Source organism: Cuculus canorus, chromosome 1, assembly GCF_017976375.1.
Source record: "Cuculus canorus isolate bCucCan1 chromosome 1, bCucCan1.pri, whole genome shotgun sequence".
In the NCBI taxonomy this organism is placed as follows: domain Eukaryota; kingdom Metazoa; phylum Chordata; class Aves; order Cuculiformes; family Cuculidae; genus Cuculus; species Cuculus canorus.
Genome location: NC_071401.1, coordinates 177,506,761 through 177,516,583, shown reverse-complemented (window position 1 = coordinate 177,516,583; position 9,823 = coordinate 177,506,761). Strand labels below are relative to the sequence as shown.

The 9,823-nt window shown below is 38.9% G+C and overlaps 1 long non-coding RNA gene across 1 annotated transcript in view; it reads right to left on the bottom strand.

Moving 5' to 3' along the window:
* Positions 1-230: 230 nt before the first annotated feature.
* LOC128851009 (uncharacterized) overlaps positions 231-9,823 on the bottom strand; it is a 91,280-nt gene continuing 81,687 nt past the window's right edge. The window contains exon 5 of the long non-coding RNA XR_008448297.1: positions 231-1,157. This is a non-coding gene — a long non-coding RNA (uncharacterized LOC128851009). The remainder of the gene's footprint in view (positions 1,158-9,823) is intronic.

Here is a 9,823-nt window from a genome sequence, read left to right as displayed (position 1 = left end):
TGGCAAGAAAGATAGAGTCTTTTCATATCTCTTTTTTATCATCTCTAGGATACACACCTCATGTACTTTTTGTAAGCAATCAGGCAAAAATCAGCCTAGATATATACCATGCATTAATAGTCACCATCCTCTAAAATAAAACAAAATCTAACAACAAAAAAAATGCAGCTAACACATCAGGTATTCTGATTTGGGCTTACACCTTGGGGGGGCCTTCCAGAGAGAAAGTTAATGGTAGGCACTCAGTACTGGAGATACAACCAGCACGTTTCAGCTGTTGGAAGAGTGCTGTGGTGCATTTCACTTTTCGTGACAAAAGAGGGCTTTTTTTTACAGCTGCTGCTGTAATGATTTGGTGAAATGTGAAAGCTCGCAGAAGGTTCATGCTCTATACTAGAATTTATTTTCCTGACTAAGGAAGCAACGGCAAGACAGTCGAGGACAAGGAGACTGGTGTTCATATAGAAGCATACTAGACATGCATAAGGGTATTTGCATAATGCACACTGGTGGGAGTTCTTTTCCAATTTAGCTCATCTACGTGGGAAGTTCATTATGGTATTTCCTTTATAATTTACATCTCTTCCAGAATAGCGGATAAAACAATTGATAGTGCAGCAGTAGATCTCTTTTTTACATCCTCCTGTGAAATATCACTAAACACTCTGTGGCTAATTCCCATTCCAGTTACATATTATATATGAAAAGGATGAATCTCTTCGGAGTGTGTTTTAAGTCGTTGGTTGGTGTGCTATGTACTGTAGTAATCTCCACACATACATTTTAAGTCTTACTCGATCTGTTGATTACAATGCCCTGGAGAGCCAAAATGGGCTAATATTTCAACACTGTGCTTTAAAATAGTCAACAATTTCATCGGAACATGATATTCCCATACTGATAGTTGATGAACTGAAGGAACAGGGTTGATTGTATTAGCTTGTCAAAAAAGATATAGACACAGTTACTGAAGCTTGGTTAGAATTAAGAAAGTACCATAAAATAATAGATTACTTTTGTGCTTTTTCTGATTCTAAGATATTTTTCAGATCTGAGAAGACCCCATAAAAGACAGGTGAAGTCATCCGTTATAGCCAGTCAGTGTTAGCAGCAGGAGAGCAGGCTGTCCTCTTTGTGGGGGCATGAGAAAAGCAGACCTAGATGAAAAACACTCTGGTTACAGAGGCTCTTTTTCAGAAACACACAAAAGCTTGTCCTCTAAGTGTTCTCTTTGGCTTTATTATGGAAACCCAAGCAAAGTGAACCTAAGTTAAAATGCTGCCAAGGTGGACAAAGGGTTCAGCACCAGCTTTGCAGAGGTGTACACAGACCTAACAGAGAAAAACAGAAACTGAGGAGATTCTCAAATTCTTCACCACACTGTTCAATAGTATTTTAAGACATGATTAGCAAAGAAGTATTTTCCTTTCCCCTTCCCTGCTGTTTGCTTAGACGTTTCGAAGAAGCATTCGAGGGGTATCTGAAATCTTTGCAAAGCAGAATCAACTTGTAAATCAGGAATATTGTCTGGAGTCAAGGCGGCAATGAAAGAGATTCTGTTTCTCATCTGATTTTTGAAAAGAGTGTCCAAATGTATCCAATATCTCCAGAGGTAAGTCTATAACCTTTTGTACCTGAGTTCCAGGGGTTGTAAACACTTGAATATAATTCCCCAAAACCTGTCAGAAAGGCATCCCAAACATTCAATCTTAGCTGCTTAGGTCAAAGATTAAAGAAAAAAAAGCAGGACAAAAATAACTCCAGAAAGGAGTTGTATTAAGGGTCCCTGTATAACCTATTATATGGCTTGTGGAGATAGAGGATTTCTAATCATTTTCTGTCTTGTCACCACAGGAAGCTTGCACTGGACCTTCTGATGTATCATAGACTAATAATCTTGTGGAAGGTCACATACGAAAAGTTTAATGATAAAGAAACAGGGACTGTACCCTGACAATTGTGATAACAAATATTAACATCAGATAGAGTTCAGAGGAACACCTGAATTTCATGTGTCAAAGTTCCTAGTGAGAAGTATTGGAAAACCTTTTAGACTAAGATTTTCCTGGGAGAGGTGATCAGCTCCCAGAATACTTGTACCTTGGGCATAATTCAATACCATCTAGAATATGATGGTATTGAATAGAATATCAATATGATAGATGATAGAATGGTTTAGGTCGGAAGGGACCTTAAAGATCATCTAATTCCACCCCCCCTGCCATGGTCAGTGACAGCTCCCACTAGATCAAGCTGCTCAAGGCCCCATCCAGCCTGGCCTTGAACGCTTCCAGGGATGGAGCATTCACAGCTACCTTGGGGAACCTGTCCCAGTGCCTCACCACTCTCATCATGAACAATTTCCTCATGTCTAGTCTAAACCTTCCTCTCTTCAATTTATAGCCATTCCCCTAGTGCTATCACTACATGCCTTTGTAAAAATCCCCCACACACCCCCCAGCTATCTTGTAGGTCCCCTTCAGGTACTGGAAGGTCACTAAAAGGTCTCTTTGGAGCTTTCTCTTCTCCAGGCTGGACCCTAACTCTCTCAGCCTGTCCTCATATGGGAGGTGCTCCAGCCCTCTGATCATCTTTGTAGCCCTCCTCTGGACCCATTCCAACAGTCCCATATCCTTCTTATGTTGAAGATTCCAGAACTGGACACAATACTTCGGATGAGGTCTCACAAGAGCAGAATAGAGGGGCAGAATCACCTCCCTCGACCTGCTGGCTACACTCTTTTTGATGCAGCCCTTCTGGACTGCAAGCACACATTGTCAGCTTATATCAAGCTTTGCATCGATCAACATCTCCTTGATCACAGAAATTAGGTCCAGAGAAGACTCTCAGGTTACCAGACTGCTACACGTATTCAAGCCTTTACCATTTCTCATTTAATGACAGCAAGTACAGACAATAATGTTTGTTTCATTTCTTCTAGAAGACCATTTCTCATCCTTAAGGATGGAGGGATGGAACTCTCTCGCAAGATTCTTCAACAGTGTCTGGTAATGTATAGCACTGCTGTACTGAGAGTAGAAAGCAAGTTACAACTTCTTTACATGTTGCACTTGTGTAACTTAAGCGCACCCAATGATGAATGACATAGAATCTAGCCCCTAGTATTTCACTTCAGAAAGGTGCTCTATCAGTTAAATGTCTCAATTTTTTAACTTTCTGGTTTTACTTCTTTTATAGATACTGTCCAACTGTGAAGTCCAAAGCCCTTCCAAGAGCTATAGTCATATACTACATTGGCCATTGTGCAAAGGGAGAAAGGACTTGACCCTGAGTAGACCAAGATATTTCCAAGACCATAGTACTGATTTCTTCAAGGACCTGGCAAACCAATAAATAAAAGCTTTAAACATACAGGAGTGGAAAATCAAATAGAAAAATCATTTCAGGTCTACTAATAGTCATCTCCCAGTGTAGAGCAGCAAACCTCCTACTGTGGCCAAGATATAAAACTCAAAAAAAAAAAAAAAGAAGAAAAAATAAAGCTGATGCTTGTTGTTGTTGTAGCCAATCTACTGAGTGAGTTGGGCTCAATAAATGATGTTTGTAATCTTCAGCCTCTCCTATCTTGCTCATGTCCCTGAATCAATACACAATTCAGGTTATGGATATAGAAATCCTGTTTAAACTTACCGTAGGCTTCAATTCTGATTTCAAAACCTACCTCTTTCTTATGGTTTTTGACAGAAACCAAACCAAGTACAAGATACAGACAGATGTTCACAAGGAATTGAGTTTCCATAGCCAGTTTCCATAGGTTGCCATTTGTCACTGAGCTGCAGTGGCTGGCTTTAAGTTTATGTCACCTAATACATAGGTGGAACAAAAAAATATTAGCTTAAATCATTTGGAAGGTCACTTTTGCTGTTTTGTGTAAGTAGCTTTGAGGTGAGACGCAGTAAAATAAAATATTTGTTTCCAATAGAAACCATCTTCATAATTTAGGTAGCATAACTTATCTGCCGCCTGGTAAATCCTTATAAGCCTCAGTAATTTTGTTGCTAGCTGTTGTCCTGTTATATCCATAGTATTGGAAGAAGCAGGAGGCAGGTTTCCCACTGACCAAATACTATAATATCTTTCCAAAAAGAGAGAATGGAGAATTTCTTACTCCTCTTTACTCTGACACATCTTGCCTGAAACTTACACTAAGCAGGAGGGGCAGTCAAAACCTACATGGCTCACTTTCACATAGCTTTATGCCATGAACACTGAGACATGTCTGGTTTATTTATTTATACATCAGTGAATGTGCGCTAGGTAAGTAATTGGAGCTGAATAAAACATGCTGGTTTTACAAACTGGGATTACTGGCTGAAGCTTGCTCTTGTCACCTCTAAACACTGAGACAGATCCCAGGACAGCTTTAGTGATGATCACCAAGCTATAATATAAGCTGCTAAATCTACTATAATCACGGTTTAAAACAATACACAATTGGTACCGAATAATTACTATAAATATCCGGAGTCGTAAAAATATTGTTTAAGATGTTGTAAATAATACAGCTGGATTTAACTGCAATTTGATATACCTATTCTGCTTTTTTTCCACGTAGCCTGGCCTAAGTGTCTTTTCAGGTCTGCTCTTCAACTGATGTTAGCCACAACAGTAACAGTACCTCCATGTACAGTATACAAACATCTGGGTCAATCTGAGGCCAAAACTCAACTAAAGGAGGCAGCATGCAATAAATATAAATGAAGTATATTACTATGATAAATAAAAGCGGTCTACATTAATGTGAACAAGCTTGACTGATAGTGAGCACATTTCCAAGAGACAGGGTCAAGCCTGGTGCATCAGCAAGGCTGAAGGGCTAGATGAAATGCACTGCCACAAGCAACTCCGAGAAAAAATCCTGCAAATAGTCTATGATCTCATAGAGCAGACTTATCAATTATGGTAATAAGGTCATCCTGACTGTAGGTTTTCTGTTACCATCTTCAAATCTTTGCTGTCACTGTCAAAGGAAGTGCTATTTCTTTCCTGTCATAACTTTTTTTCCACAAAAGCCTGGAATTGGTAATACTTGTTCAGTATCATCACTGAAGCTTGCTCTCCCATTTTATTCTTTCCTCTCTACAGTTTTTACTGTCAAGTAAATGTTCTTTAAAAAATACGTGAGTTTCTTTATTGGTAGTGTATCAACATTTGAAGTTTGTATATAGAAGACATAACCTCTGGAAAAATACAACAGGAGGCATTCCATATGGAAACTTGATGTTTTTTTTAAGATTTGTATGTATTTTTTATGCAGTGGTGGGCTGAATTCTGGCAAGGACTATCTCCTATAGTGTACCTCTGTGCAGACAGGGAACAAATTCACCCTTAAGCCTACCTGATAGAAAGATTTTTATTGAGGCTCCCTAGAGGACTGTGAAAACAGAGCCACTGCACAAAACATGGGTATTGTTGTGCTCGAGTATTTGGGACCTCGCTTCAGGAGTCAGCACTAAGCTGAGTAGCCAGTCTTGCTGCTTGAAAAGAAGCACAGTTAAAAAAAAAGTCTTCATTAGACAAAGACTGGAAAATTTAGAAAAACAATAAAGAAAAAACAACAGTCAAAAGATTCTGCTACAGAACAGAGTGGGAGGCACAACTTATACCATACCTGATCTGCTTTCCCATCATTTAACAGAGATCTGGAGAATGAGGAAGTGTGATGAAATGTTAAACAGCAACACACAAGTCTTCTGTATTTGGAGTGCAAATGACTAGTGACATAGGACGTTCCATTAAATGATGTCCATGAAAAGCAAGCACATAGTGAATCATCCATCCACACAAGCTTGCAATAAGAATGCTGCCGAACTCATCTCTGAGCTGATATTGCTGCTATTTAATGTAGTTTCTAGCAAGCCATTTATCATATTTATGACTGCATCTAACCCTTTTTACTATGTTCTTTTTTTCACGAGTTCTCCTACAGAAGGCTATTCCACAGCTTTATGAAGCTGTGGACTGGAGAATAATGCATGACCTAAAGCAAATGGAGGTGAATGATGCCCACATTACACTGGTTATCCAGACCTGTCAAGGAACTGCCAATACATCAAGCACTGTTGACCAACTTTGCCATGCCTGTAGTTTCCAGAATAGGTAACAAAATGGAAACAAAGGTGTGCTTCAAAAGCTCACATTATTGCAGCAAATCTGAATACTTGCATGACTTTTTGAAAATGGGAATGTTGTCCTCATCAGTACACTACAAATCCCTGGCTGAAATAGGGGTACAGCCCAACCCCTCTGAATAATCATTTCCTCTGAGATCGTATTTTAAAAAAGATGTACAGAGTTTATTAAAAATGTAGCTGCCTTCCAATAATGTGGACTATTAAAAAAATAGAAACACTGAGTAGCAGCTGCTGGACCACACACCATGTGAAAGAAAGAAAACGGTGTTTCTGTTGAGAGGTTTCTCAGGAGTTTCGTACCATGCAAATCCTTCTGCTTCAGCTAAGTCCCTGGAGCATATAATGCTGACATAGTTAAACTGTTCTTGAATCATTTACTTCTCAAGAAGCTTACATTGCTGCATGCTTGGTGTGCAATTATTTACAGAAAAAGCCATGTCTCCTTGCAAAGGGGAAAATGGCTCATGGTAACTCAGTTGACACTTGATCTGCATCTTCTCTTTTCAGTTCTGATTTTTTTTTTCACAGAAGTAAGATTCATTGAAACACCACATAGCTTCTCTGAGGAGGTACAGAACATAACTTAAGAATATTTATATTTGATCAACCAAGACTTCATATTCCCAAATAACCTGGAGAAGCAAGCAAATATAAAAGCATGGAAAGAATACGGTGATGCTTCTTCGTGTTCTTAAACTTCCTGAGCCTGAACCACATCTCTGTGGTTAATTAGTTTTTCTTTCATTAGTGTTTGCAATTGCTTTTAGAACCCATTGATATTTTGGCATCTGCTACATTTTGTGGCAATTAATTTTAGCAAATAAATGAGCATCTTCATCTCCCTCTAATGACTGCAAACTTAGAGAAAATTCAAACTTTTTTGGAATTGATCCTTGGGCTTCCTGTGATTTTGTTTTCGTCTTCTTCAAAATCTGGATACTGATACTTATTTATCTGTCTCATAGCATGAGTCATTCTACCACTTATTTTACTAACATTTGTCAGTAAGATCTGTTGATTCAATAACATGCATTAATCTGCACTGGAGGCATTTAGGCAGTATGCTACTCATTTCTCATTTTTTTTCTTTTTAATTAAAAATTGTTCATGACAACAAAAGTTGTACTAACTTCTAATACATGTAACTGCATGTGAAATATTTCTTAATGTTGGCCAGTTTCTAAATTTTAATTCAATTGATGAGTCTTTTATCTTAGTGGAGAGAGAGAGAGTGGGAAACTATTTCTTTAAAGGTTAATACATAAACTCCATGTTGTTATTAGAAGTTAAGCTTGGTGAAACACTACCACCTATATTTTTCTGGGTTTCTGCTATCTTTGTTCAACATACTTTTAATATTAGAGACTTGCAAAAGTGTTGTATTCATCATACTTCTCATCTAACGTTTATAGATGTGCATTTTGTATGGCTTAGTCAAAGATCCCACTGGAATCAAAGACATAATAATGAAAAGTGTACTGAATGATGGACTGACAAAAAATGAAAGGAAATAAATGGATTACAATAATATATTGAGAAAGAGAAAATTACAGTTTCAGCATTTCTCCCCAAGAAAATGCTGATGGCAAAACTAAAAATGGGAAGGCAACTTACTACTTCTTCATTTCTCTCCATGAGTATGTACAATCTGATTGGATTGTGCTAGGTGCAGAATTTCTTCTTTGAATTCAACAGAAAATCGAAATAAGAGTTTTTTTTTCGTACAGTCCCATAGCAACACACCCTGATTTAGGTCACAAGGTGATTGAGTGTAGCCAGTGTTAGGTACTAGAAGAGTTATTTTTGTCTATAGAGCTGCCTAGAGCCAACCTGTAGGAAAATGCTGAAAGCAACACAGGACAGAGTTTGACCTTTTTAGTAGGTAGTGTTGTAGGCAAAAAAAATAGCTCAAATCATGAATGTGGACAGGCAACACACGCATATGTGTGTGTGAGTGAATGTTCAAAACAGAACTACTGATCTCTAAAGCAGAAGCCTGCTACTTGCTAGTTGCAGCTAGTATGGGCTAGTCATGCATTTTAATAACACCTGGACTAAACAAGATAGGGCATGTTTTGAACACCACTATTCATAGATATGACACAGGACCACCAGTTAGTGAGATGATTACATGTTGCGCTCTTGCACACAGACTGCATTGAATCTAGAAAAGAAGGAGCAACCCGACCCCAGAATGAGGATTAAGACCTTGGCTGGAGGAAAGATCCTGAAAGTGAATAAAGATCCTGCAGAACAGGGAAATGGGTGGAGGTGAATGCCAGAGATGCTCAGAGACCTTGGTGGTTAGTGCCCAAGACTCACAAGCATGAGTAGTGGCACAATAGGAACTGACACAGCTTTCTCCCCAACCTTCCTGGACCAGCAGTGACTGCCCTGTGGGAAAGGGAAGTTGAGACCACAGGAGCATAACACTGGAGGAGTGAGTGAGGGTGTGACAGTCAAGTAGGGCAAAAGCTTGAATCTTCCTGATTTTTAAATAAACCCTACTATTCAGCTCCATCATCAGTTGCCGTTTACTATGTCTTGCCTGTGACAGGTCAGCAGAGTGCACACAGGGAGATGGAGAGCCCATACGCACTCAAGTCAGCTGGTAATTAGCAGTGATTTGGTAGGGTGGCAATCTTTCAAGTTAGCCTGCCTTTTATATTTTGTCCCTCTCTGAGTTTCAAACACCACATAGAGGCAAAGGGGACCGCATTTCATTACACTACCCAGTATGGTCTCCTTCAGGTAGGTGTCGTGAACAGGAGCCTTTTCTCTTCTGGTGCAACTGGAAAGACAATACACCATTTAACTGCACCTTCCTTTTCCCATGGGGACCTACCATTCAGTGTAACCAGGGCAGTGAGGGACTGGGTTAAACTCTTTCCTATTGCATCTGATTTGGACTCATGTCTTCCTGCTATGACTGCCGACAGACCCTGTCTGTAGGGAATGGTTCTGCAGGCCTTTATGAAACTTCTTCCTTTGCTAAAAAAAAAAATCATTCAAGTAAACAAAGGGTCTCCTGACAGTGCAGCTATCCTGATTTTCTGACCTAGGGATTTTTGCACTCTTTGCTGAATGATAAGACAATTTCATTAAGAAAGGTTGAATACATCTTTTACATAAGCCACATTAGTTTGTTGATAAGTTTATATGTAGTGCCTCAGAAACTAAACAAGAATTGATGGCACTGAGTCTCTAGCTGCACGACAGCACAGATGAGTCTTTAATTTCTTTTTCTGGGATGAATCCTGAGTGCAGTTTAAAGAGGAGCACTGTACCCCCCATATCAGAAGTCCTTTAGAAAGAAAAGATTGCTACCTCTGCACCTTTTGTTGTGTCTAACTTGGGGATGGTAAGCATTGTTAGGATTTGCTTGTTTGATGTTTTCAGAGATAGGGCAGAAGATACTGTGTCTTGAGTACTGTACACCTTAGAAGACATGACTTTGGGACAGGCAAGGGAGAAAACCAAGGAGATAATAAATTAAAAAAATAAGTAACTGTTATTGAGGTATCTATAACTTTCTTTAAATCTGCCTAGCATATTTTGTTCATAACTTCATATTAGTTGCATTACACCTCAATTTGTTTCAGGGGTTCAATCCAATCTTTCTGTTAGTCAACATTTTATCAGAGATAGTATTTTTGTCTACTTCTACG